This window comes from Microtus oregoni, unplaced genomic scaffold, assembly GCF_018167655.1.
Source record: "Microtus oregoni isolate MIOR12 unplaced genomic scaffold, Mior012 000006F_ref0000085, whole genome shotgun sequence".
In the NCBI taxonomy this organism is placed as follows: Eukaryota; Metazoa; Chordata; class Mammalia; order Rodentia; family Cricetidae; genus Microtus; species Microtus oregoni.
Genome location: NW_024543065.1, coordinates 41211271 through 41238796, shown reverse-complemented (window position 1 = coordinate 41238796; position 27526 = coordinate 41211271). Strand labels below are relative to the sequence as shown.

General features: G+C 42.3%; 1 pseudogene; it reads right to left on the bottom strand.

Moving 5' to 3' along the window:
- Positions 1–297: 297 nt before the first annotated feature.
- On the bottom strand, positions 298–27526 carry LOC121449808 (annotated as a pseudogene).

Below are 27526 nucleotides of genomic sequence, written 5' to 3'. Positions count from 1 at the left end.
ACAAACAAACAAACAAAAAACTGGAGCAACTCCCTGTGTCTTTTTAGAAAACCATGGTTTAAAGTTAGAATTTAACAACAACACTGCTTCCAGAAAGTATATAAACTCATGGAAATTTAGCATTGAAATATTTAACCACCCCTGGGTCAAGGAATAAATAAGCAAAGAATATAAAGACTTTCTATAATTCAACAAAAATGAAGGCACAATGTACCCAAACCTATGGGACACTATGATAGCAGTGCTAAGAGTAAAGTTTATAGCATTAAGTGCCCACATAAAGAAAGTTGAGAAAGCTCACACCAGTTGCTTATCTTCATACCTGAAAGTAGACGAAAAAGAAGCAGATGCACTCAAGAGGAGTAGAAGACAGGAATTAATCAAATTCAGGGCTGAAATCAACAAAATAGAAACAAACAAAACAATACAAAGAATCCATGAAACAAAGAGCTGGTTCTTTGAGAAAATCAACAAGATAGACAAACCCTTAACTAATCAAAAGGCAAAGAGAGAACATCCAAATTTACAAAATCAGAATAGAAAAGGGGTACATAACCAAAGACTCTGCGGAAATCCAGAGAATCATTAGATCATACTACAGAAACCTGTACTCCACAAAATTGGAAAACAAAAAATGAAATGGACAATTTTTGAATTAGATACTGTATACCAAAATTAAATCAAGATCAGGTAAACAAATTAAATAGGCCTGTAAACTGCAGAGAAATAGAAGGTATTATCAAAAGCCTGCCAAACAAAAAAAGTCAGGAATTGTAAGGTTTATTGCAGAATTCTACGAGAACTTTCAAAGAGAGCAAGTACCTATATTCCCTCAGGAGGCTGGGGCAGGTAGATCTCTGTGAGTTTGAGACCAGCCTGGTCTAGAAGAACTAGTTCCAGGACAGGCTCCAAAAGCTACAGAGAAACCCTGTCTTGAACCCCCCCTCCCACAAAAAGGAACATTGCCAAAGTCTTGTTATGAGGCTACAGTTACTCTGATACTAAAACCACACAAAGACTCAACCACGAACGAGAATTATAGACCAGTCTCCATCATGAACAAAATGCAAAAATACTCAATAAATACTACAAACTGAATCCAAGAACCCATCAAAAATATCATTCACTATGATCCAGTTGGCTTCACTCCAAAGATGCAGGAATGGTTCAACATCTGAAAATCTACCAAGTTAATCCATCATATAAATAAACTGAAAGAACAAAACCACATGATCACTTTATTAGATGCTGAAAATCCAACACCTCTTTATGGTAATGGTCTTGGAGAGATCAGATATACAAGGAACATATCTAAATATAAAAAAAAGCAATATAAAGCAAGAGAGAAACTCAAAACGATTCCACTAAAATTAGGAACAAGACAAGGCTGTCCACTGTCCATAACTCTTCAACTTAGTTCTTAAAGTTCTGGTATAGCAGTAAAACAACAAAAGGAGATTAAGGGGATGCAAGTTGGAAAGAAAGTAGTCAAACTTTTGTTATTTGAAGATGATGTGATAGTTTATATACAAGACCAGAAAACCTCTGACAGAGAACCTCTACAGCTGATAAATACCTTCAGTAATGTGGCAGGATACAAGATCAACTCAAAAAAATTCAGTAGCCATCCTATATACAAATGATAAAGAAACTGAGAAAGAAATCAGAGAAATGACACCGTTAATTAATTTTAATTAGTGTTTCAGTTTCAATTACCAAACCATGACATTTTCTGGGATTATACCAAAAATAATTAATATCTGTTATCTTGGTGAAACATATATGATCTACTGAATGTAAGATATATAGATATTATTCCTTGGTTTCAGAGATTTTATTTCATTCTATTAGCTAAATTTCTTCTCTGCTTTTTTATTTGTATATGTACATTCATATATACCTGTGATAGCATCTTTGTGTGAAATTATGTGCTTAAGGAAGCCAGGAGATACTATTAGACCACTAGAGCTAGAGTTATAGACATTTTTTACTGATTGCCTTGAGGATACCAACCAGAATTACAAACAGAATATACAATATCAAGCAAGAAACATGTTAAATGTTTCAATAATTATCCTAAAGTGTCTAAATATTTAATAAATAGCTTGACCAAGTCATGAGAAGAAGTATCTACAAGTATCTAATCTTCAACCACATCAAGACCTGAGAAGGAAAATAAGACTACTTGAGTAGAAATGAAGTGCAATCAAGCAACTTCCAAAATGGGCAACAAATGACAAAGACAACTGGCTACCTAGGCAATCACCCAAAATTTCATTTGCAATCTTGGAGCAGCCAACATTGGCTGAGGCCTTCAGTCACTGACAGACCAGTTTCAGAAGCAGGGCTGTTTTTAAAATTGTCTTACCTTGTCTTGGCAAAGTTTGGCAGTCTTTTTTCTTATGTCCTGTTTGTCCTGTCTAGGCATCATGCATTTTTTCAGTGGTCAAGGCATGGTCAGTTCATTGCCAAAAGGCCTGTTTTGCCAAGAAGAATATAAGTTCCAAGTGGAGTGTGTTTGGTGCTCAACATTCTCTCCAGATTAGATTGGTGCTGCTAGAGGCAATTGTCTATCACCTCAACAGAACCCTCAGTTATTTAAATGCCATAGTCTACAGTACTTTGAAGTGATTGAGGATTACCTGTCTATGTAGAATACTATCTCTATGTATCTAAAGAACCTGAGTATTCTAACAATAAGTACGAGAAACATGATTGGGATGAAATCTACTTGATTGTAATGGATTATTTTTTTATGTGTTCATGGATTTGGTTTGCCAATATTTTATTGAGAATTTTTGCATCGATGTTCATGAGCGAGATTGGTCTGTAATTTTCTCTCTTGGTTGAGTCTTTGTATGGTTTTGGAATTAAGGTAACTGTAGCTTCATAAAAAGAGTTTGGCATCTCTTACTTAGTAAAGTGTTTCCTATTTCCACCCATTTGCATGCAAAATTCAAGATGTCATTGTTTTTTACTGCTGAGTAGAACTCTAAAGTGTATATGTGCCACATCTTTATCCATTCTTCTATTGAGGGGGCTCCTAAGTTATTTCCAAGTTCTGGCTATTATAAATAGTGCTGTTATGAACATAGGTGAACCCAGACCCAAAAAGAGGAATATGGTATGTACTCACTCAAAAGTGAATTCTAGCCATAATCAAAGGACATTGAGCCTATAGTTCATAATCCTATAGAAGCTAAATAAGAAGGTGAACCCAAAGAAAAATATATATCTATCCTCCTGGATATTGGAAGTAAACAAGATCCCCGGGCAAAAGTTGAAAGCAAGGGGGTGGGGCAGATGGGAGAAGGGGAGATGGGGAGAGAGAAGGGAGAAGGGGAGGATTGGGGAGAGCTTGGGGGAGCATGGTTGAGATGGAGGAAGGGTGGATATGGGTGGATGGGAGCAGGGAAGAAGGTATCTTAATTAAGGGAGCCATTTTAGGGTTGGCAAGAGACTTGACTCTAGCGGGGTTCCAAGGTATCCAAGGGGATTTCCCCAGCTAGGTCCTTGGGCAGCAGAGGATAGGATGCCTGAACTGGCCTTATCCCATAGCCACACTGATGAATATCTTGCATATCATCATAGAACCTTCATCTGGTGATGGATGGAGATAGAGACAGAGACCCACATTGGAGCACTGGACTGAGCTCTCAAGGCCCCAGATGAAAAGCAAGAGGGAGAATATGAGCAAGGAAGTCAAGACCACGAGGTGGTCCACCCACAGAGACAGTGTGACTGATCTAATGGGAGCTCACCAAGGCCAGCTGGACTGGGACTGAATGTGCATGTGATCAAACCAGACTCTGAATGTGGCTGACAATGAGGGTGGACTAAGAAGCCATGATAATGACACCGGGTTTTGATTCTGCTGCATGTACTGGCTTTTGGGGAGCCTAGTCTGTTTGGATTCATACCTTCCTAGACCTGGATGGAGGGGGGAGGGCCTTGGACTTTCCACAGGGCAGGGCACCCTAACTTCTTTTAAAACTGGAGAGGGAGGTGGAGTGGCATGGGGGGAGTGGGAGAGAAATGGGGGGATGGGAGGAGGCAGAAATTTTAAATAAATAAATAAATAAATAAATGATTTTGGCAATGACTCTTCTTTTTCTATTATGTGAAAAACATTAAGGAGTATAGGTATCAGTTCTTCTTGAAAGTACTGGTAAAATTATGCATTAAAAACATCTGGTCCTGGGCTTTTTTTGGTTGGGAGGTTTTTGATGACAGCTTCTAATTCCTCATGACTTACAGGTCTATTTAAATTGTTCACTTGTCTTGATTTAATTTTGGCATATGGTATTTATCTAAAAACCAGACTGTTTTAATTACTGTAGCTCTATAGTGTAGTTTGAAGTCATGGATGATGATGCCTCCAGAAGTTGCTTTATTGTTCAGGATTGTTTTGGCTACTCTGCATTTTTTTGTTTTCCCACATGAAGTTAAGTATTGTTCTTTCAATGTCTGTAAATAATTTTTCTGGAATTTTGATGTGCATTGCACTGAATCTGAAGATTGTTTTTGGCAAGATTACAATTTTTACTTTGTTAATCTTGCCAATCCAAGATTGTAGGAGTTTTATGGTGTTCCATTTTATTTCTTATTTGATTTCTTTCTTCCAAGATTTAATGTGGTAATCATATAGGTCCTTTACTTGTTTGCTTAGACTTACCCCAAAGTACTTTATACTATTTATGTTGATTGTGAAGGGTAATGTTTCTCAGATTTATTTTTTTTTCTCGGATTTATTTTTATCCCCATTTGTCATTGCTTATATGATGGCTACTGATTGTTTTAGTGAATTGTGTATCCTGCTATGTTACTGAAGATGTTTATGTATACTGTGTATGTTTAGTATGGGCTGAAGAGATGGATAAGTAGTTAAAAGCACTGCCTACTCTTCCTAAGTTCCTAATTTCAATTCCCAGCAATCATATGTTGGCTTACAACCATCTTTAGTAAAATCTGGTGCTCTTTTGAGGAAGAGTTTTGGTCAGTCATATTCATCAACTTAGACCATGAAATCCAATAGGTACAAGTTCAACTGAACTGCCATATATGGGCTGCCTACGCATAATAAAAATACATATTTACTATACTTATGTATACTGTCATATCATCCGACATAGTGAAAGCTTGACTCTTTCCAATTTGAATCCCCTTGATGTCCTTTTGTTGTCTTATTGCTCTATCTAGAACATCCAGTACTATATTGGACAGATAGAGAGAGAGTGGACAGCCTTGTCTTATTCTTGATTTCAGTGGAATCACTTTGAGTTTCTCTCCATTTAGTTTGATGTTGATTGTTGGCTTGCTGTATGTTGTTTTTATTAAGTGTAGACATGCTTTTTGTATCCATGATCTCTCAAAGACCTTCATCATAAACAAGTGCTGAATTTTGTCAAAAGCATTTCCAGCAATTAATGAGCTGATCATGTGTCTTTTTCTTTTAGTTTGTTTATATGGTGGATTACATTGATGAATTTTAGTATGTTGCACTATGCCTGCATCCCTGGGATGAAGCTGACTTGGTCATGGTGAATGATTTTTCTGATGTGTTCTGAGACTTGCTTTGTCAATTTTATTGAATATTTTGCATCAATGTTCATGAGGGAGATTGATCTGTAATTCTATTTCTTAGTTATGTCTTTCTATGGTTTGGATATTAATGTAACTGTAGCATTGTAAAAAGAAGTTTGGTTGGCAATGTTTCTTCTGTTTTGTTTGGAACAATTTGAGGAGTATTGGTATAAATTCTTCATTGAAGTTCGTTGAAATTCTGCATGGAAACCATCTGGCCTTGGAATTTTATTTTTATTTTTTTAGGTTGGGAAAGTTTTAATGACTGTTTATATTTCCTTAGTGTTTATAGGTTTACTTAATTTGTATATTTGGTCTTGATTTAGTTTTGGCTTATGGTTCTTATCCAGAAAACTGTCTACTTCTTTTTTCCCAATAATGTGGAGTACAGGTTTCTAAAGAATGACCTGATGTTTGGCTGGATTTCCTCCATGTCTATGTTATGTTCCCCTTCTTATTTCAGATTTTGTTAATTTACATTTTCTCTCTCTACCATTTGGTTAGTTTAGATACAGGTTTGTCTATTTTGTTGATTTTTCTCTAAGAACTAACTTGTTGTCTCATTGATTCTTGTATTGTTTTCTTTGTTTTTATTTTGTTAATTTCAGCTCTCTAATTGATTATTTTATGTCATCTAGTCCTCCTAGGTGAGTTTGCTTCTTTATGTTTTAGAACTTTCAGGTGTTCTTTTAATTTGCTAATGTGGGTTTTTTCCAGTTTCTTTATGTGGGCATTTGGTGTTGTAAAATTTCCTATTAGCACTGCTTTCATTGTGTTCCATAAGTTTGGGCATGTTGTATGTTTAGTTTCATTGAATTATAGAAAGTCTTTAATTTTTTTCTTTATTTCTTCCTTGACCAAGTGATGATTCAGTTGAACATTATTCTGTTTCCATGATTTTGTAGGCTTTTTGCAATTACTTTTGTTGAACTCTAACTTGAAGCCTTGATGCTCTGATAAGACACAGGGGGTTATGGGTTATTCCAATTTTTCGCATCTTTTGATATTTGCTTTATTACTGAGAATGTGATCTATTTTAGTGAAGGATTCATGAGCTGCAGAGAAGGTATATTCAGGCTGTGTGACTAAAAATGCAAGCCTTCAAGGATCAGCATGTCAGAGTCATGAGGTAGAGGTACCCAACAGCCAAGAAGAAAAGCAGGAAGCAGTCACATAAGCTAGTAAGGGTCCTTGTCTGTAGGTACATCCTGGTAACATCCCTTCTGGAAGCAACTTTCCTTTCTCTCCCTCCATGTTCTAGCTTTTTAACCTCACTCCATTGTAAAGTACACAATCAGAATGCAAGTTACCCTACATGAAAGTTTTTTTTTTTAAAAAAGAGTATAAAGGTAGAAATGATTTTGTTTCAAATATTTGGTTTTCGGACTTTGAAGAGAAATATCACAGATTATTCTAGCACACAATGAAGACTGCTTCATGCAAAGAAAGCATCTCTCTTTTCAAAATAATTCAAAATTTCTTGGGTGCTCTGAACAGAGATGGTAATTAATCATATCCCTATTAAGTGGCACACTGGATTCTCCAGGATGCCAGGAGTAGTGACTCACCTGGTGCCTTCAGATTGATTAATCCATAGAAGATTACTCTTTTCAAAAATCATGCAAAATTTGTTGGATGCTCTGAACAGAGATGGCAATTAATCACATCTCTATTAAGTGACACACTGGATTCTTCAAAGTACCAGGAGTAATGATTCATCTGTTGCCTGCAGATTGATTAATCAATAGGAGATTTCTCTTTCTGACATCCGTTGGCAAGAACCCCAGGAGCAAAGAGATCCTAGCTAGGCACAAGAATGAGTTCAGAGTGTGTTGCACATTAGATCGTCCAGGAGTGAGGCTTATTTTGGTTTCAATCTGCCTACCCTGTAGATGAAAGTGAAGGTTTATCACATTCCAATGTCTTAGACCTTTGGTGCGGGAGAATTGTCTGTATTCTGTCAATCATATTTTAAATAAACGCTGATTGGCCAGGCAGGAAGTATAGGTGGGTCAACCAGACAAGAAGTAAAGGTGGGTAGATGAAAGCAGGAGAATGCTGGAAAGGAGGAAGCCCATTCCTCCTATTCCAGCCCAGACCACCAAGAAGCAAGATGTAACCTGCCTGGCTGAAAGGTACCGAGCCATGTGGCTAACATAGATAAGAATAATGGGTTAATATAAGCTACAAGAGCTAACAAGAATACTGAGCTAATGGGCCAATCAGTTTTATAACTTATGGAGATCTCTGTGTGATTTTCTTTGGAGCATGCCAGCTGTGGGGTACTGGGTGGGACAGAAACCCCAACAAGCAGGCCCTCATTGTTACAGACCTTGAGTAGCCTCAAGGCTAGCAATGGTGTGGAACTGGGCTGAATAGAATCACACATAAATATAAATAATAAGTATGACAAAGAAGCTAGGCAGTTATAGTGCATGACTTTAATCTCCATAGTTGGGAGGCAGAAGCTGGTGGATCTCTGTGAATTGTCCAGCCTGTTCTATAGATAGCACCAATTTGAAAAAAACAAATAAACAAAAAGATGTTTTACAAGAAAGACTCATATATGAATCATGAGTATATCCAATTCTCTTTGTCATTCTTTGTGGCATATCATGTTATAGTAAGAATAAGCACCTCACTTTGTATTAAGGCTAGGCAAGGCAAGTCAATGTGTTGAATAGGATCCCAACAGCAAAAGAATAAGGGACAGTCCTGCTCCCACTACTAGGAGCCCCTTAAAAAGAACAAACTACACAACTGTCTCATAAGCAGAGAATCTAGGTCAGTCACAAGCAAGCTCCCTGGTTCTCGATTCAGTCTCTGTAAACTACTAGGAGCCCAGGTTAGTTGATTCTGTCTGTTTTCTTGTGAAGTTCTTGCCTCTCCTGGCTCCTACAATCCTTCCTTTTACCCTACGTAAGAATTCTCTGAGCTTGGCCTAATGTTTCAGTGTGGGTCTCTGCACCTGTTTCCTTCAGTTGCAAGATGAAGCATCTCTGATGAATATTGGGCTAGGCTCTAATCTATGAATATAGAATATCTTTAGGCATCATTACATTGACATTTTTTCCTCTGGTTTGTTTGCTTCTATTCTAGGTCTGTGAACCACTCTGTGAACTCACTCTGTGAACTCACTCCCTCCAGACATTGTCAGTGGTGGCCTCACTCTTGGGGCAATGTGTTTCAGTCTGGACCATTCACTGTTTAGACACTGTGACAATCTCTGCCATACCCTTATTCCAGCACAAACCATGTGAAGGTCAGACCCGAAATTGGAAGTTATGTGGCTGGGCTTGTGTGCCAATCTTTCTCCTGGTAGATTTGCCTGATCAAAGGAGGTGGCTGGTTTAGGCTATTTATCCCCTATTGATACAAGTCTTAGCAGTGTTCATCTTCGTTGGTTCTTGGGAGTTTTTCTGTACCAGTTTTTTATCTGTCCCTAAAATGAACCCTTTCAAGTTGACATTTTCAGAACTCCCACCCCTCCTCACCCATACCTAATTCCTCCCTTTCTCCAATGAAGTCCCTTATATTTCTCCTTCATCTCAATATCCCCTTTGAGTCCTCCTTCTTGCTTAGTGTGTTAGTTAGGGTTTTATTTCTGTGAAAGGACACTATGACCATGACAACAGTTATAAATAGAAATATTTAGATCGGATGATAGCCTGCAGTTTCAGAATTTCAGTCCATTATTTTCATGCCGGGGCACATGAAAGCATGCAGGCTGATGTGGGAATGAAGGAGTAGCTGAGTGCCTGCATCTTGTATGTAATAAGAAATCAACCAACACACGGGACAATATCCTAGCATAGTAAACATTAAATCCATCCCAACAGGAGATACTTTCTCCAGCAAGGCCATACTCTCTCCAAAAAGGCATATCTTTTAATCGTACCACTCCCTATGATATTATGGAGGACAATTGCATTCAGACTACCACATGTAGACTCTCTGTGTCTATGGATTTTCACACGGTTTTTCTTTACTTTACAGCTAATATCTACTTAAAAGTGAATACATACCAATTTTGTCTTTATGGGTCTTTGTTACTTCACTTAGGATAATTTTTTTATACTTCCTTCCATTTGCCCGCTAATTTCAAGATGTCATTGTTTTTTACTGTTGAGTAAAAAACATTTTACTCATTTACTCAACATAAAATTGCCATATTTTCTTTATCCGTTCTTTGGTTAAGAGGCGTCTGTGTTGTTTCCAGGTTCTGAATATTAAGAATAAATCTGCTATGAATGTAATTGAGAAAGTGTCCTTGTGGTATGATTGAGCATTCTTTGGGTTTAAGAGTGTTATAGCTGGGTCTTGATTTAGATAAATTCCCAGTTTTCTGAGAAACTGCCATATTGATTTCCAAAATTGTTATACAAGTTTACACTCCATCAGCAATGGAGGGGTGTTTTCTTTGCTCCACATCCTCTGTAGCATAAGTTGTCACTTGTGTTTTTGATCTTAGACATTGTGACAGGTGTAAGGTAGATTCTCAGAGTCTCTGAGATTTGCATTTTCCGGATGGCCTAGGATGTTGAACATTTCTTTAAGTGTTTTTTAATCATTTGAGATTGTTCTCTTGAGAATTCTGTTTAGATCCATACCATATTTTTAATCAAATTATTTTTTGTTATGTCCACTTTTATTGAGTTGTTTCTGTTCTTTATTTGGATGTTAGCTCTCCGTCAAATGTGGGAATGGTAAATATCTTTTCCATTCATTAGGCTACCATTTTGTCATATTGAGGGCATTCTCTGCCTTCCAAAAGCTTTTCAGTTTTATACAATCCTATTAATTAATTGTTAATCCTAGTGTCTTCATTCTTTGTGTTCTATCCAGGAATTTGTCTCCTGTACCAATTCATTCAAGGCTATTTTTCACTTTCTTTTCTGTCTGGTTTAATCCATCTGGATTTATGCTGAAGTTTTTAATATATTTGTACTTGAGGATATTGCAGGGTCCTAGATACATATATATTTGAATTCTTCTTCATGTCAACATATAATTATGCCTGCACCATTTGTTGAAGATATTTTTCTTTTTTTTTCCATTGCATAATTTCTGTCTTCTTTGTTGAAAATCACATATCACTAGGTGTGTGGATTTAAGTATTGGTATTTGCTTTAATTTCATTGTTCCACCTGCCTGTTTCTACGCCCATACTTTTCAATATTTATTAATATGGCCCTGCAGTAGAACTTGAAATCTGAGATGGAACTCTGAAAGGTCTTTTTTTTTTTTTTTTTTTTTTTTTTTTTTTTTTTTTTTTTTGTACAGGATGATATTATCTATCCTGGGTTTTTGTTTATCCATGCCAAGTTTAATATTTTCTTTCAAGGTATCTAAAGAATTGTGTTGGAATTTCAATAAGGATTACATTTTATCTCTAGATTGCTTTTAGTAAGATGGCAGTTTTTGCCATGTTTATACTACTGATCCTTGAGTATGGGAGATCTTTCCATCTTCTAGTATCTTCTCCAATTTCTTTCTTCAGAAACATGAAGTTCTTGTCGTACAGTTCTTTCACTTGCTTTGTTAGAGTTACACCAAAGTATTTTGTTTTATTTGTAGCTATTGTGAATGGCTATTCAGTGGTAACAGGAACCACGGAAATCAGTATGGTCTCAAACAGGAGGCTAGACCATTGACACACAAATACCCTCCGGCATAAGCACAGACAACAAATACCATTATGGCCCTCAGTTGCAGTAGAGTTCACAGATAATAATGTACCCTCTGGCATCACAAACCAGTCATCATATCTCAGTACCATGTGAAGCTTATGGTTTTCAGAAGCGCAAGTCTGGCTCAGTGACCCCCTGACTCCTTCTGCTCCATTCAGACCTAAATGTAGAACTCTCGCTGGAAGCTACCATGATTCCAACCATGTTTATAATGGACAAGACATCCAAACTGTAAGCCAGTCCCAATTAAATGCTTTCTTTTATAAGAGTTGCTGTGGTTATGGTGTATCTTTATAACAATAGAAACCCTAATAAAGACAACAACCTTGTGTTTGGAACTATAAGAACCCCCTGGGCTCACTGGTTGTAGCACAACTGAAGACAAATCTCCACCCGGAATTTATCACTAGTAAATAACTCACGATAAAACCCTGTGAACCCTTACCTGACCCTTTGTTGCCTAGTGGGTAGACCCAGTCTTTTATAACCCCAGTGCAGGCTCCATAGTTAATGCTTAAAATGGCCACATATGCAAAAGATGACATTTGACTTTCTTTCCCAATGTTCTTGCTCTTATAGTCTTTCTTCTTCATCTTCCATGATGTAAATATATTGAAAACCCACTGTAGACCTCAATTCATGCCTGTAATGTCATCACTCATAAGGTCATTTATCATACTGTCATTTGTTCCTTCATGTCTTCATACGATTGCCACTAATAAACAATTCAAATGTTTTTTGAAAGCATACATCTCATCAAATTCTGGTACATGTACCATAGTATACACAGAGATAAGCATTATTCATTCATGGTGAGGGATTACTTTGTATTTTTCTAAAATACATTTTAATTGAAAGAATTAAATAACTTCTCATCACTTTCTACGCTTTAGACCCTCCCAGACAGCCTTCCACCAAGTTTTTACATGCCTCCACTCTCAAGTTTGTAATAGATTTTACTTTGGTTATTATTGTTACTATATATTTGAGCATGTGAGTTCTCATATATAGAAGAACAGCCTGCTGAGTCAGTCTACTTTTTCTGTGTATATGTATTTCTTTTCAGAGTACAAAAGTCTCATCTAGAAAGCTTCATATTACAGTCACTGGAGATCTTAGCAGAAAACCACACTTTGACATAATGCAGTGATCAATAGATCACAGAGATTCCAGCCCCAAAAGATACATCTACATCATGCTCCTGAATCTATGACCCAAGGGACATAGCAAAAGAAGAAAGAGGAAGAATATAAGAGCAAAATATCAGGATGTCACCAAGAAATGGCTTGACCATATTTCCATAAATGAACAAGTTCATAACAATGCAGTTTCAAAGAACATATTAATATGGAAAAGAAAACTTTTCATGGTGTCCCTTGCTTAGACAAATAACTACTGTCAACTAATGACCACTAGAATTAGTCTCTCTAAGGAAAATTAATTTCTCTAAAGCATGAGCCTCTGGAATTCTTTAAACACATTACCATTGAATATGCTATGCTAGTCATCATCTTACTACTACAGGAAAAAGTATTATCTCTTAACCTATTAAATTCTGTCATCAATGTAATATTATATTTTCTTATTTTTTGTGGTCAGAATAGTTGGGATTAAAGGTCTACATCAACATAACTAGATTTTATTTGTGGTTATTTATTGGTTCTTAAATTAGTTTATTCACTTATTGGATGTAGGGAGCTAACACTTAGGAGTTAGGTGGAGGTCAGAGAAAAACTCATGGAAGTCAATTCTCTACTTCCACTATGTATGTCCTGCTTACCATACTTAGGATAATGAACTTTGTGGCAAGTAATTTTATCTTTTGAGACATCTTATTGGCCCTAGTTTATTCATTTTTTGAGATAGGTTTTTCTTTATAGTCCGGGCTTCCCTTAAGCTAACTATGTTGGCCAGGTTGGCCTCAGACTCACAGAATTATGCAGTTACTATCTTTTAAGTGCTTAGATAAAAGGCCAACTTCCCCCTCTGCCATGTTGCCCCATGGCTGCAGGAAGTAGCCAGACTTAAGCCAACACCCCTTTATCCAAGGAGTATGGAATGTTTGATTGGAAGCATCACCTCAGACCCTAACATCTTTATCCCCCAAAAATCTGGAATGTTTGACTGGGAACTTCATCCCAGCTCCTGGCTTCCATTTTGGAATGTTGAGTGGAAAGCTGCACTTCAAACCCCATCCCATGGGAGTTGCCTCAGTCCAAACTCCACCTCCAAGAAAGCCTCCCAAATTGTGACCCCTTTCCAGAGACGGTCAAGACCACTCCCACAGGATATTTAAACTGCCCCCCCCCCAACAAACACGTTGTATTTCCGGTTCTCTATTCTTCTCGCTGGTGGTTTCCAGGCCTTCCTCCCTGGGGGGTCTGAAGGGCCTCCTGGAAGCGCTGGCATTCATTAAATTCATTAAATTTATTAAATTCATTAAACCTTGCCTTTAAAATATTTTTTTCTGCTCCTCATTTGGACCTTGGGAGCTCAGTCCAGTACTCCACTGTGGGTCTCTATCTCTACCTCCATCCATTGCCAGATGAAGGTTCTATGGTAATATGCAAGATATTCATCAGTGTGGATATAGAATAGGGTCAGTTCAGGTACCCTCTCCTCAGCTGCCCTAGAACCAAACTAGGGACATCTCTTTGGACATCTGGGAATGCCTCTAGAGTCAAGTCTCTTGCTAACCCTAAAATGGCTCCCTTAATTAAGATATATACTTCCTTGCTCCAATATCCACCCTTCCTCCATCCCAACCGTCCCATTTCCCCAAGCTCTCCCCATCCTCCCCTTCTCACTTCTCTCTCCCCATCTCCCCTTACCCCCACCCCACCCCACCCCCCAAGATTCCAATTTTTGCCTGACAATCTTGTTTACTTCCAATATCCAGGAGGATAACTATATGTTTTTCTTTGGGTTCACCTTTTTATTTAGCTTCTCTAGGATCACGAATTATAGGCTCAATGTCCTTTATTTATGGCTAGAATCCACTTGTGAGTGAGTACATACCATATTCATCTTTTTGGGTCTGGGTTACCTCACTCAAGATAGTGTTTTTGTTGGACTCTAGCGTCCAAACACCGAGGAGGAGTTGCTCCCAGAGACCACCTCTCACACCACAGCCAATGCAAAAGCATGAGGATTTTATTAATTCTGTCATGACAGGGTCCCTCAGCATTTCGGAAGCAGAGAGACCTCAAATAGCTGGTATTGGCTTCTTTTAAAGGAGAAGGCCACAGAATCAAGGGGGGTTGTTCTTTGACTGTTATGATTGGCTTATTCAAAAGGGCTATTACCAATAATTGGCTGGAGAGCTGTTGCCAGATCAGATGAGGTTAAGAGGTCATTTTGACTCCGTTTCCCAGGGGACTGAATCAAAACATACGTACATGGGTGTAGGGATAAGTCCCGCCCCTTAGGGGGCATGTTCACCTCGGGCTAATGTTTACCTATAAATCTGGCAAGCGTGCTTGCAGCACTTGCTTCTGCTTTCCTGGTCTCCGTGGGAACGGTGATTCTATAAGTCTATTTCTCCATTAAAGATATATATATATATATATATATATATATATATTTACAATCTGTCTGCATTCGTTTACGCCGTTACACATGGGTAATTGTTCAGGAACTGAGCACATGCATGTGTAGCTATTAGGTCCTTGGTTCCCAGGGGAGGAGGGGAAGCACTATGGCATGGAGGCTGAGAGGGTTCAGAATTGTCATAAATGGCTTCAGAATTGTCTTAAAGTCTTACATTCCCTCCTCTTATTTGGTCAAATATCTCAATCTTGAGATATTAGTAAATTTGGAGGACTAATTGGGTCTGTACACAGAAATTAACAAACCAGTGTTGTAGGCCCATCATAGAGAGCACCAGGTCCTGTTGTCCTGGGACTTGGGAGAGTTAGGTTTGTTCCCAATTACAGGACATATAATAGCTGATATGGTTGCTTAGGACTAGGAGTAGGGCCCAGGGCCCTGGCAAGGGGGGCTACCTTGGCAGGGGCTAGCTGGCCCTGGTCAGCTAATACTGGATTGGGCCCTAGTACTATGGTTATGGGAGGTGTTACAACTCACAGGGTGAACAGAATCTCTATGTCTTCCCTTCCTGGATCATACAACCCTAAACCCCAAGTATTGCCAGTTAACCAGTTAGCTCTTTTTTCTCCTTTTCAGTGAAAATGATTGTGATTTCAGATTCCCCTGGTGTGGTGTGGGTGAAAGAGACTAGGTCCTTTTTGCTATTTCCCAACCAGGAGACATTGACATGGGTTTCACATCCCCAGGCAGCATAATAAAATACTTTAGGCCCCCCATACTGCAGAGTTTGCTCCCCCCCCCAGACAAATATATCATTCAGAAAAGTTTCTGGGGGTTTTCTTAGTATCCTCCCAAGAGTCTTTTGCTAAAACACACAGGTCAAAAGTTAGCTGGAGGAGGTAGGCGGATCTCTGTGAGTTCGAGACCACCCTGGTCTACAGAGCTAGTTCCAGGACAGGCTCCAAAGCCACAGAGAAACCCTGTCTCGAAAAAACCAAAAAAAAAAAAAAAAAGTTAGCTGGAGGAACCAGGTATCCAGGGGACGAACTCCAGTGGCTAGCCTTAAGGCTTGTTCAGTCTCAAAGTTAGTCAGAGTCCAGGTTAAGTCCTAAGGTATAAACATCAGGGCAAAGATCAGCAAGCCTGACAGAATCAGGCCTCCTTGAGAGGATTTTGGGTACACTGAAGCTTTCATTTGGAAGGTCCTGGGTTATCCTGTGGAGGTGTAGGCTTGACATGAGATGCGTGGATCCAGGCTGCAATACCGTCCACTGGAACAGGTGCAAGATTTCCGGGTGCCCAGGCTTAATGGTGAAGGTGGCACCTAAATCTTGCTGCTGTATTCTGTTTGGGAAATACTATTGCATGCCCCAAGTCCTTCCTGACACCCATGGAGACAGTCCTGCTGCTCGCCCCTAGGAGACAAGTGGTGGAGATGTCACAGGTCCCTATGATCCACATGGAGCATTGTTTTGGGGAAGTATAATGTTTTACGGACAGTTTTCAAGTGGCATATGTGTTCTGGACCCCTGCACCGAAATATCTCCTCCAGGGGAAAATCTTCTGCCAGCCTCCAGGGGCAGCTGTGGGGGATATGTATCTCAGATAACCCAGGAGGCTAACCCGGCCACTAGTTGACATAAATCAGGGGTGAAGGCAGGGGTATCAAAGCAAGGGCTTGAGGAGGCGTGGATTGCAGGTATGAGTGGGCAGCTGCTGTTCTGGCTGTGGGGTGCTGCAGCTTTCCTTATGTCCCTCTGGATATACCCCAGGTGTCAATTCTGGAACGAATGTGAGACTTCCAGGTGCCAGGGTGGCCAGGGGTCTCTATGCCTGGGCTTGGAGATCTGGAGAGCCTTCAACCGCGCCTGCAGATCAGGTTTGTGAGAAAGTGGGTCAGGAGGGGCCCTAAAGGAGGCCAATGGGGGAGGCCCCCCATATAGGATCTCATAGGGGGTAAGTCCAAGCCGAGATGGGGTGTTCTGCACTCAGAACAAGGCTAGAGGAAGAAGCTGTACCCAGTCTCCAGTGCCAGATTCTAAAGGCTAATTTGTTTAGGGTTTTTATTTATCCTTTTTATCTGTCCTGAACTCTGGGGTCTGTATGCACAATATAATTTTCCTCAGTCTTACCCATGCCCTGACTTTTCTGGGCAACAGTGCAGTTTTACCATCAACCCTGATTAACTTGGGCAGGCCAAACCTCAAGAAGATTTCTTCTTTGATCTTTTTAGTCCTGGTAAGAAAAAGCTTCTTAAAAGGGCATGTGTCCCTTTAAGGTCAGCCACTGTTGTTACCCTGCCTTCTTCAGCAAATCCTACTGGCATGTACCACCAAAACCAGCTCTGCTTGGGCATTGCTGTACCCCAAGCTTCCCACAGCTGCAGTCTGGGAGCTGGGGGCAGTTGTTCTCTGTGAAACTTGCAAGCAGCTCAGGAAGGCTGCTTGGAATTGGGCTCCAGCATCTCCCAGCCCCTCCTCGCTTCAGTCAGTCGCTACCTTGGGGGCGGGCAGCTGTCAGCAGAGTTCCCAGGCTTGGGCTGTGACCAAGGCAGCTGGGAGGAGGATTCAGCTGGCAGTGGCTGCAAAGCCTTCCTCAGGGAGGTGGGCGTGGCAAAGGCAGAGAGAAGCCTGCTTGCTTTACAGCCCTGGAGAACAGTAGGGGAGTCAAAGTCTCCAACAGGTCTTTTTCTAATAAAAGTGTGGGACACTCAGGAATAATCAGCAGTCCTTGTGTCCATAGTCAAATGCTTTAGACACAGCAAGGGGGAACCCTTCCCCCTTTATCCCGTACACCCCAGAATCAGACACCTGGGTACACAGCATAAGCAAGGGGGGGATTTCAGTACTGTCTCTGTGTCCACTGTGTAGGCCTCTCAGGTGGGCAGAGTGCCGCTTCAGTAGCCGGCTGTGCTCGGCGCCATTCTCCGACCCACTTCTGCTCAGCAGCTGCTTTGGGAGGTGTCTCAATCCCAAAGTCCTGTCAGGCCATTCCTCCTCACTAAAGTCCACATTCAGCTACTCAGGGGCTGCTCTGTCTGAGGTGTGCAGCTGTCGTCTTCTGTTGCCTCCCTATCTGTCTATTTTTTTTTCCCTTTACTAAGTCCTAGAGGGAGCATCTCTGCAGTCCCTCCATTCTCTGCAACTTGCTATGAATGTCTGATGCTGACTGGCCTATAAAAGACATTGGTTTGGTGATCTGCTGCCATGGGATCAAAAGGGGTGTACATGCTGTACCCCTCCAATAGTCTTTTTTAAATCCTGCAGGAGTACTATCAGACCTTTGTACTCCTGCTCTTACCTTAGCCAAATTATCAAATTAGTGGGGTGCTTTGCAACCCCACTGTTTTTAGACCCGCCAATCAGAATCTGGCAATAAAGATGGAGCTGCTCCCTACCAGCTGGAGTATTGAAGTCCCATTCGGGTCAAGTCAAAGGGAAGGTGTCCCATCCTCTATCTCGTTCGGTGATTGGGTTGGCCTGCTGTCAGCTCCTGGGACATTCATTTGAGCTTCAAAGAGAACTCACTGTTTTTCCTCTGTGGTTAGGAGCACCTGTAAGAGCTACTGACAATATCCCAAGTAGGCTGATGGGTAACCAGAACAGAATCTATAAGCCCGGTCACGGCCTAAGAGTCCCAAGAGAAGGAAGGGTTATAAGTAAAGATTAGAGGCAGAAAAAGGCAGTATTGTAATTGGCCTGCTACTGAGCAAAGGGGAAATGCTTGGGAGATCATTCTCTCCCTAGGGGATGTCCCTCCCCTGTCCCAGCTTAGACACTGAGTGCTGAAGTTTTCAGGGCTAGGGCCTGACCAGCGGGGCTCCTCAGGAACGAAGTGCTTCCTCTGGGGGAGGAGGAGGGAGAAGTCTGCCATGCCTGAACGCTCGCCTGGATATTGGCTGGATATCAGGAAGAACCGGAGGTGCCTGGATTCTGGGTATCTTTTGCCCCTGTACAGGAGAGAAGACAAAAAGGCTAGGGGAGGAGCAGCCACCGCCTCCTCCAGCGGTGGGGCTGCTTTCGGAATCAGGGAAACTGATGATGGCCAGGGGACTGGTGCCAGGTTCTGAATCTGCAGGTGGATTTTAACAAAGACAAACCGACATACAAAAACAAAAAGACAAAGAGACAGACACAAACTCAAAACCAGAAGCTGGTGCTCTCACCACCGCTCTGGTGTAGAACTGAAAATACACAAGAACAAAAAGACAAGGACTGCTGAGAAGTCAAGAAGAATGGCACTGAGTTTTGATCCTACTGCACGTATTGGCTTTGTGGGAGCCTAGGCAGTTTGGATGGTCACCTTACTAGACCTGGATGGAGGGGGAAGGTCCTTGGACTTCCCACAGGGCAGCGAACCCTCACTGCTCTTTGGGCTGATGAGGGAGGGGGAGGGGGAGGGAAATGGGAGGCAGTGGAGGGGAGGAGGCAGAAGTCTTTAATAAATAAATTAATTAATTAAAAAAAAGAAAAGAAAAGAAAAAAAACAAAAAGACAGACATGGACTCAAAATCAGAAGCCGCACGGCAGTAGATCTGAAAATACAGATGGAGGATCATGCCTCCCCTGGAGAATAGGGCGAAGTGGTTGCCCCTCCCTCCCATAAATGCATCTTTCAGGACTAGGGCAAGGGATCTCAGGACACATCTGCCTCCTCCCTTAGCCCCGTTTTAATACTGACCCTGTGCAGGTACAATTCTCAAATTACTGATTCACAATTACACAAAAACAGAAACACAATACACAAACAGACAGACATAAAAATGAGCTCATTTCTTTATACCTCCAACTGGGTTTAGAGTGTTTCTGGGAATGACTCGTTTCCCAGTCAGGGAACCAAATGTTGAACTCTAGCGTCCCAACACCGAGGAGGAGTCACTCCCAGAGACCACCTCTCACACCACAGCCAATGCAAAAGCATGAGGATTTTATTAATTCTGTCATGACAGGGTCCCTCAGCATTCGGGAAGCCAAGAGACCTCAAATAGCTGGTATAGGCTACTTTTAAAGGAGAAGGCCACAGAATCAAGGGGGGTTGTTCTTTGACTATTATGATTAGCTTATTACCAATAATTGGCTGGAGAGCTGTTGCCAGATCAGATGAGGTTAAGAGGTCATTTTGACTCCGTTTCCCAGGGGACTGAATCAAAACATATGTATATGGGTAATTGTTCAGGAATTGAGTACGTGCATGTGTAGCTGTTAGGTCCAGGGGAGGAGGGGAAGCACTATGGCACGGAGGCTGGGAAGGTTCAGAATTGTCAGAAATGGCTTCAGAATTGTCTTAAAGTCTTACATTTTCTATTTCCATCTGGCTGTGCCCTCCTACTGAGACCGTGGGGCTGATCTAATGGGAGCTCACCAAAGCAAGCTGGACTGAAACTGATGGAGCATATGTGATCAGACCGGACTCTCTGAACGTGGCGGACAATGAGAGCTGATTGAGAAGCCAAGGACAATGGCACTGCCTTTTGATTCTACCGCATGGACTGGCTTTGTGGGAGCCTAGTCTGTTTGGATGCTCACCTTCCTAGACCTGGATGGAGGGGGGAGGACCTCGGACTTCCCACAGGGCAGGGAACCCTGACTGCTCTTCGAACTGGAGAGGAAGGGGGAGAAGAATAGAGGGAGGGGTAAGGAAATGGGAGGCGGGGAAGAGGCGGAAAATTTTAATAATTTTTAATAAAATTTTTAATTAAACTTTTTATTTAATTTCATCTGGTTTGGATTATTATGTCAATGGAGAGACTTGTCAGGCTGGAAAAACTTTATACCCCTTATATTTAATCTCATTTCACTTGATAATTGAGAAATCTCCTGCTTTATTTCCAAAATGTGTAAATTTATTTAAAGTGCAGACAGGTTCCAAAAAACTGCCACCATTCTTAAGAGGTCTCTGTTAAGCATGCTTGCGTGCAGAGGGTCATGCATTCTTGTTCTTGGGAATAGCCTATGGATTAGTAGCTACGAGAGCATCACGTACACTGGCTCCTCTGACATCTGCCCTGCCTGAGAGGGAGGAAGTGCAGCTGTCTCCTGTCTGAATGTCCTGAGTGGCTGGGCATAGGCCATATCCTGAGGTTCTTCAGATGGTACGACCTGGAGTGGGAAAAAGTAAGACGGAAGTATATGGCTTGGAAGAACCTTCAGGGCTAGGGAGAAACAGGATGGACCTGAGTGTCCATCTTCCTGCCCTCTTCTGCTTGCCCTTTACTGTCAAATAATTCTCTTGACATCAGAGAAGGTAAGATAGCTCCTACCCTCCTGAGCCTAGAGGATTTCGTCTTGGTGGATATATCTCCCAGGTGGCCTACTCCATTGGCCTCTGTAGCACAGTAAACAGTGAGATATAGTGCCTCTCTGTTCTGCTGTAGATCTTCTCTGGACAGTTTTCACTGCACGGCCAGATTGAACTGTTTTGACTTCCTTTCTACAGTTCTGGTCTCTTATTCTGACACTCTAACCCTTGCTGTCTTGCCTCCAGCCACACAGTCAAACTTCTTAGAACAGAAGCTTCTTGGGGCTGGAGAGGTGGCTCAGTGGTTAAGAGCACTGGCTACTCTTGCAGAGTAACCAGGTTCAGTTCCTACTACCCACATCATTACCTAAAATCATTTGTAATTCCAGTTCTTAGGAGTCTGATATGATCCTCTGATCTCTTCAATAACAGTAAGACATGTGGCATACAAATATATATATATATATATATATATATATATATATATATATATGCAGGCCAAATACCCTTACACATAAAATGTACTACAAAACAAAACCCCATGTTCCTGCTCAGTTTCCTTTGTCCCACTGTGTCCCTTGCTGAAGTTGCTGGTTCCTTAGATATATTTATGAACTTGTCCATGTGAATTTTCTCCTCAAAAGACACCTTTCAGAGTTCTCCATTGTAATTCACACTGGCCCTTTCTGCTCTCACCTTCTTGTTTTGCTTTGTTTTTCTGAAACAGTTTGCACCTCTGCATTTATTACCACATGGCCTAATTCTGATTGGGAGTGCGCTCTTTGCTCTAACTCTGATCCATGCAGGAAGACCCGGTTAAAAAAGGGATTTCATGTCACAGCTGGGTGAGTGGATGTAATGGGGCCATCTGGATTCATTTAGTCCGGTGATCTCTGAGCTCCCAGTGCATGCTAACAACCAGAGAGCTGCTGAGGAGCCAGAAAGCGGACATGAGGGAGGAACCAGGTGGTCCCAAGAGAGTCAGGGGAGAGTGAGGCCAGAGCATATAGGAAACAGAGTGCTCGCTGAAGGGAGTGGTCAGCTGTGGATGTTGCTGAGAGCTGAGAGAGGAAAAACAGGGACTGCTGGAACAATCTGGGCCCTAATTTCTTAGCACTGTAGATAGGGAGAGGGACCTCACCCAACTTCGCAGTTCCACACCATCCTCAAGTTGTATGTCCTCCACTGAAGCATCTGTCACAGAAGAACAAACAGAATATCTTCAGAACTGAGTCTAGGGATGACTCAGGCCCTAGTTTCCTGCATTGCCCCAGTTGGGAAGAGAGAAAACAGGGCATGTTTCGATATCTTTGGGTTCATAGTGTGAAGTTCAGACCAATCAGCAAAGACCCCAGAGCCTCTCCACCACCCCTACAATGCTGAGTCTTCAGATGTCTCCCTCCCTAGGACCCTCTTTCTCTCACAAAGGCTTTCTTCCTGGGTGGCAGCGGCTCTGTTTGATCTGTAGAGACAAGAAAATGTGAGTTGGCAGTGAGTTGTGTCAGACAGGTGTGGGTCTATCTATGCCTCTGACCATGAGTTACCTCTCCTGGGGGCCCCTATCTCTGGTTACTAGCTCTGCAGCCTCTGCAGGAATGTGGGATTCTGTTCCTTTCTTGGCTGAAAGAAAAAAAAAATGTGTCTGAGATAAGAGTGTAGTAAGTTCCTCACCCCAGGCATTTTCAGACAAGGAAGAAATGGGACGTTATAACACATGGATGAGTTAGCAAATGTCCCAGGACACAATAATGTCCACAGAACAAGTAAAATCCCATACATTCTGATATCAAGTGCTATCTGATCTGAGATCTACAAGTATTTCTAAACTTCTCTCCTTGAATGGTCTATAGGGGAACCTACAATTCCCTGAGACCCAGGTCAGCCACACCCTACTTACCTTTCTTTCTGAATTTTCCCTGTTGCCTTTGTAGGAGAAGGAGGAAGATGAGGAAGAATGGTAACAAGAGGAAGGCCACAGACACTCCAGCCAGAGCCATTAGGCAGTTTTCCAGTCCTGAGGCACAAGTGACATCATGAGTGGAGAATGTTGGTGCTTATCTGAGCACCTATTGTGTGACAGGCCCATGCTGGATCTTTAACCTGTCATCTCCCATTTCCACAGTGCTGTAACATGGACTTGTCAGTTTTCCTATCCAGTCAGTTCTCCTGCCTCAGAACCCCTACTTGAAACTGACAAAGCTGGGGTTTGAACCCAGGACTCTGACTCACAGCCCGGTTCTCCCCACCAGAGTTGAGCCTCATGAGATGGAGGGAAGGAGGCTAAATGTGCTGTCATGGTCCTGTGCCCCACCCTTTCACATACCATTACCATTGTGGAACAGACACACTGGACGAGCAGCTTTGCGAGAGGCCTCCTCTGTCAAGAGGGGCCATAACCAAAGCCAGAACTGGGGAAAAAAAACAATGCTTGTGGGCAAGGCTTTTCCCCTTTGTACTTAGAAAAACAGCAGCCAGGTCAGAAAGGGAAGGACTTTTCCAAGTCAGCATCTATATATAGTATCTCCTGTATCAAGTCCATAATTAGCAGTTTCCAACTGGGATCCCCACCTTCCAACACAGTGTTTATTAGGCTTCTGGGGCCTGACTCCATGCAGGTGAGTGGTTTGTTCTTAGAGCCTTTGAGGTAGAATGTGGAGGTGAGTGTCTGGGTTCCCTGTTCTCCATCTTACTCTCTTCCCTCATTCTCTAGACTGAGCATAAACATCTCTCTCTGGATGTCACCTTCAAACTAAACTCTGGGATTATGGGGTCTCTGTTGTTTGCCTCCCACACTCACAAGCTGAAGTGACAGAGAAATGAGGTCTTCAGTGGAGTAAGAGTAGTGATGCAGCCTGGGGATGAAGCATACTTTCTAAGAGAGGTGCCCGACACTCACCAGGTGTTGGCATGGGCTGCGATGGTGGCAGGGACTTCGATGGTGGCAGGCTGGATGCTTCAGTGGGTTCTAGGAAACAGAACAAGGAAAGGATGAGGGTTAGATGCTAACCCAGAGATCCTGTGTTTAGTGTCTTACATCTGCCCTGTAACCTCCCCATGATCCTCATGCTGTCTACCCCAATTCTAGATTTTAATAGATTATGAAGTGGAAATTAACTTGAGGGAATACCTCTGGTATTCACTTCCCTACTAGGGAAAGTGCCTTCTGACTAACACCTCCTATTGACCAGCAAGTCAAAGGTTCTCCTAGTGTTTGGATTGTGTGTCAGTCCAACAGTTCAGGGTCACCTCACCTGAAATGATGAGCTCCACAGGGGCACTGGCATATGACAACAGGTATAGCGATGAGTTTTGAGAACCATAGCACCTGTAGCTTCCTGAGACAGCAGAGGTCACAGTACTCAGGGTGAATTCTGCCTGGTACTGCGAATCTTGGAACATTGCTTTTTGTCGCTGAGGTTGATGGACTTTTCCCTCCTTGTACAAAATGAAAGTGTCCATGGGGTTTCTTGACCAACACAGAAGTGTCACATAGTATCCTGGGTGTACTGTTGAGTTAAGTTTCACTGAGAGAACAGGAGTGACAGGAAAGTTTCCTAAAGAGGAGAAGGATGAAGAGAGGTTGCCTTCATGGTTCTGAACTGAAACTGCACCTGGATATTCACTGAGCATTTTGTAACTCTGTCTCTTCTCTGACTGAGCATCTCTCCTGTTCCCCTGCATCTGCACCTGTTCCTGTGTTAGTTCTCTGTCCCTTGTCCCAGCCATCACCTCTCAGGCTCCCTAAGAAAGCCTATGGAGAGACTTCCATCTAAGAAATCTCATTGGTTCCTCACCTGTGATCAGAATGTCCAAAGGGTCACTGGAGGCTGACCACTCAGAAGAGAGGTTGTGTGCACCGTAGCATCTGTACTGGCCTCCAGTAGAGTTAGTCACGGAACCCAGTGTGAAGTTGGCAAAGGAGAGACCATCCTGAGTCCACTGGCCATGGTGCTGGGTGAAGTCATTTCCCCCCACCTTGTACAAAGCAAATCTGTCATAGTTGATATCGGAGCAACACTGCAGGGTGAGACTCTTTGAAAGATCCAGGATATGGCCTTGGTGAGTCAGCAAGGTGGGCTTCTTGGACAGCCCTAAAAGAAAGATGAGAAGATCAAGATAAGGACTGTTGAGCAGGTTTTAACCAAATGCACAATTATCACCTCCCTTCCTGCCCTACACACGTCACTGTTTCTCCTCTGCTGTGGGGCTCTGGTTTAGTAAGCAGATTATTCCTTTAGTCACCTCTCCTAGCAACATTCCAGGACTTTAAGGTCCTGGTAAAGGCTTAGGGCTTCCACAAGTTTGGACAATGATGGGAATGGCTCACCTGATATGTTTATTTCTAGGGGCTCACTGGTACTGACCACAACTGTGGGGTATCCTTGTAGTAACCATAACATCTGAATATTCCTCTGTGGACTAGGGTCACTGGACAAATAGAGAACAAGGCTTGGTAGTGTGCATTAGTGTAAAGATACTGTGAGTCCAGGGAGATGGAGAACTCATCTTCCTTGATGAGAATGAGCTAGTCATATCTCACAAATGAAACACACTGCAGAGTCATGTTCCCTCCTGAGGTTGCTACAGAGCCTGGTATGGATGACAGGCTGGGGTTATCTTTTTAGATTCCTAGGAGGGGAGAAAAACACCTTCTATTACACGGGCACATATAGCAAAATTATTCCTCAGGGATAGGCTGTGGGAAGGCAATACTCCTGAGAGCAGAGCCTGACCCTGAGACCCTGACTATCCCCTCACCTGTAACCACAATCTCCAAGGTGTCACTGTGATCTGACCAGCCTGCCATGCTGTAAAAGTAACATTGATATATTCCCACATGTTTCTCTGTCAGAGAAGGGATGGAGAAATTGGTCTTTTTGTCTAGGCTTCTCTGGGGACCTTGTGACCCAGGGCTTTGGGATTCCCTGTTTATGAAGAGCATACAATTCTGCATCCAGGCTCCCCTGACACAAGATGGTCATGGCACTTTTGTAGGCAATCACAGTACCTGGCTCAACCTTGATGGTGGGTTTGTGGAGGGTCCTTGCAAAGAAGTAGGAAAGAAGGAGAAGGTTCTGTTTGAAGGTGGCACAGAGAAGTTCACACTTGTAGGTGGTACTTCAGCTGATACTGTGTAGCGTAATATCCCATGGAGATTAACCTCTCCCCTAGACCACCTGTGATTTTCTGTTAGTTTCTCTCTTGGACTCTGTATCTTGGATCCCTCTGTCTCCAGTGATCTGTGTCAATGAACTAAAGAGCCGGATCTGCTCACATACACACACACCAAGGCCTCCCTCAGCACCAGTATCCTCAACACTATTCTGTGGAATGTTTTTGGTTCCTCACCTGAAACCAGGAGTTCCAGTGGATCACTGGGTTCTGACCACACCAGTGGTCTGTTTCTGTCAAAGCTGTAGCATCTGAATGTCCACCTTTGGTTGGAGGTCACAGGACCCACAAAGAACAGGGCCTGGTATTGTCTAGCAGAGAAGTTATACTGTGAGTCCAGTATCCACGAGAGCTTCTGTGGTCCTTCCTTAATCAGAACAAACCTGTCATGTCGCTGCCGTGAGTCACACTGGAGGGTGACATTTCCTTCTGAGGTCACCACTGGGCTGGGCTGGGCTGACAGACTGGGTTTACTGTGTTCTCCTAGTAGAAAAAGGAATCAGAAACATTTTCTTCCAGAGCTGTAAAGTACAGGGTACCCCTAAGAGCAGGCTCGCACTTGACAGAGAAACCTGAGGATAGCAACATTTTTGTCCTCTCACCTGTCACCACCAGCTCCAAGATGTCACTGTGGTCTGACCATCCATCATGGGTCTGATAGCAGCACTGATATCTCCCTGCATGGTTCTGGTCAATGTTTGAGATCGAGAATTCAGCCTTGTTCTCAGGCTTTAGTAGAATCTGTGTGAACTGAGTATACCGAACTCCATCTCTGTAGATATGGAACTCTTTGGCTCCTTTCATACCCTCACATAAGAAGGTCACATTAGTCTGCTTAGAGACCACAGTATCTGGCTGTGCTCTTAGTATAGACTTAGGCAGGGTTCCTGGAAGAAAATGAACAGCTAGAACAAAAGGCTTCCATTCTCAGATTGAAAGTGTCAACCCCACAACCTTCCATCCAAACCCTGGATCAGCACTCAGGATTTGTTTTCCATCCTCATTTCCAAGGACTGGTTCCTGGGTATGCCAGGCATGGCATGTCATGACAGCTGCATTTACTCACCTGTCAGCACTGGCGTCCCAGGGCACAGAGTCATTCCTGGAAGAGAGTTACTGTGTGATGTCCGTCCCAAACCTTGAGCAAGTCCTTCCCCTCCACAGAACCTCCCGAGACCCTGGGTTTTCCTGATGGGACAGTGGTAGGCTTGCGGCAGGGCCATTCCCAGGTCACAATGTATCTTTCCCCATCTTCATATCTTACCCAGACAGAGCAGGGCTATGAAGGTAGACAT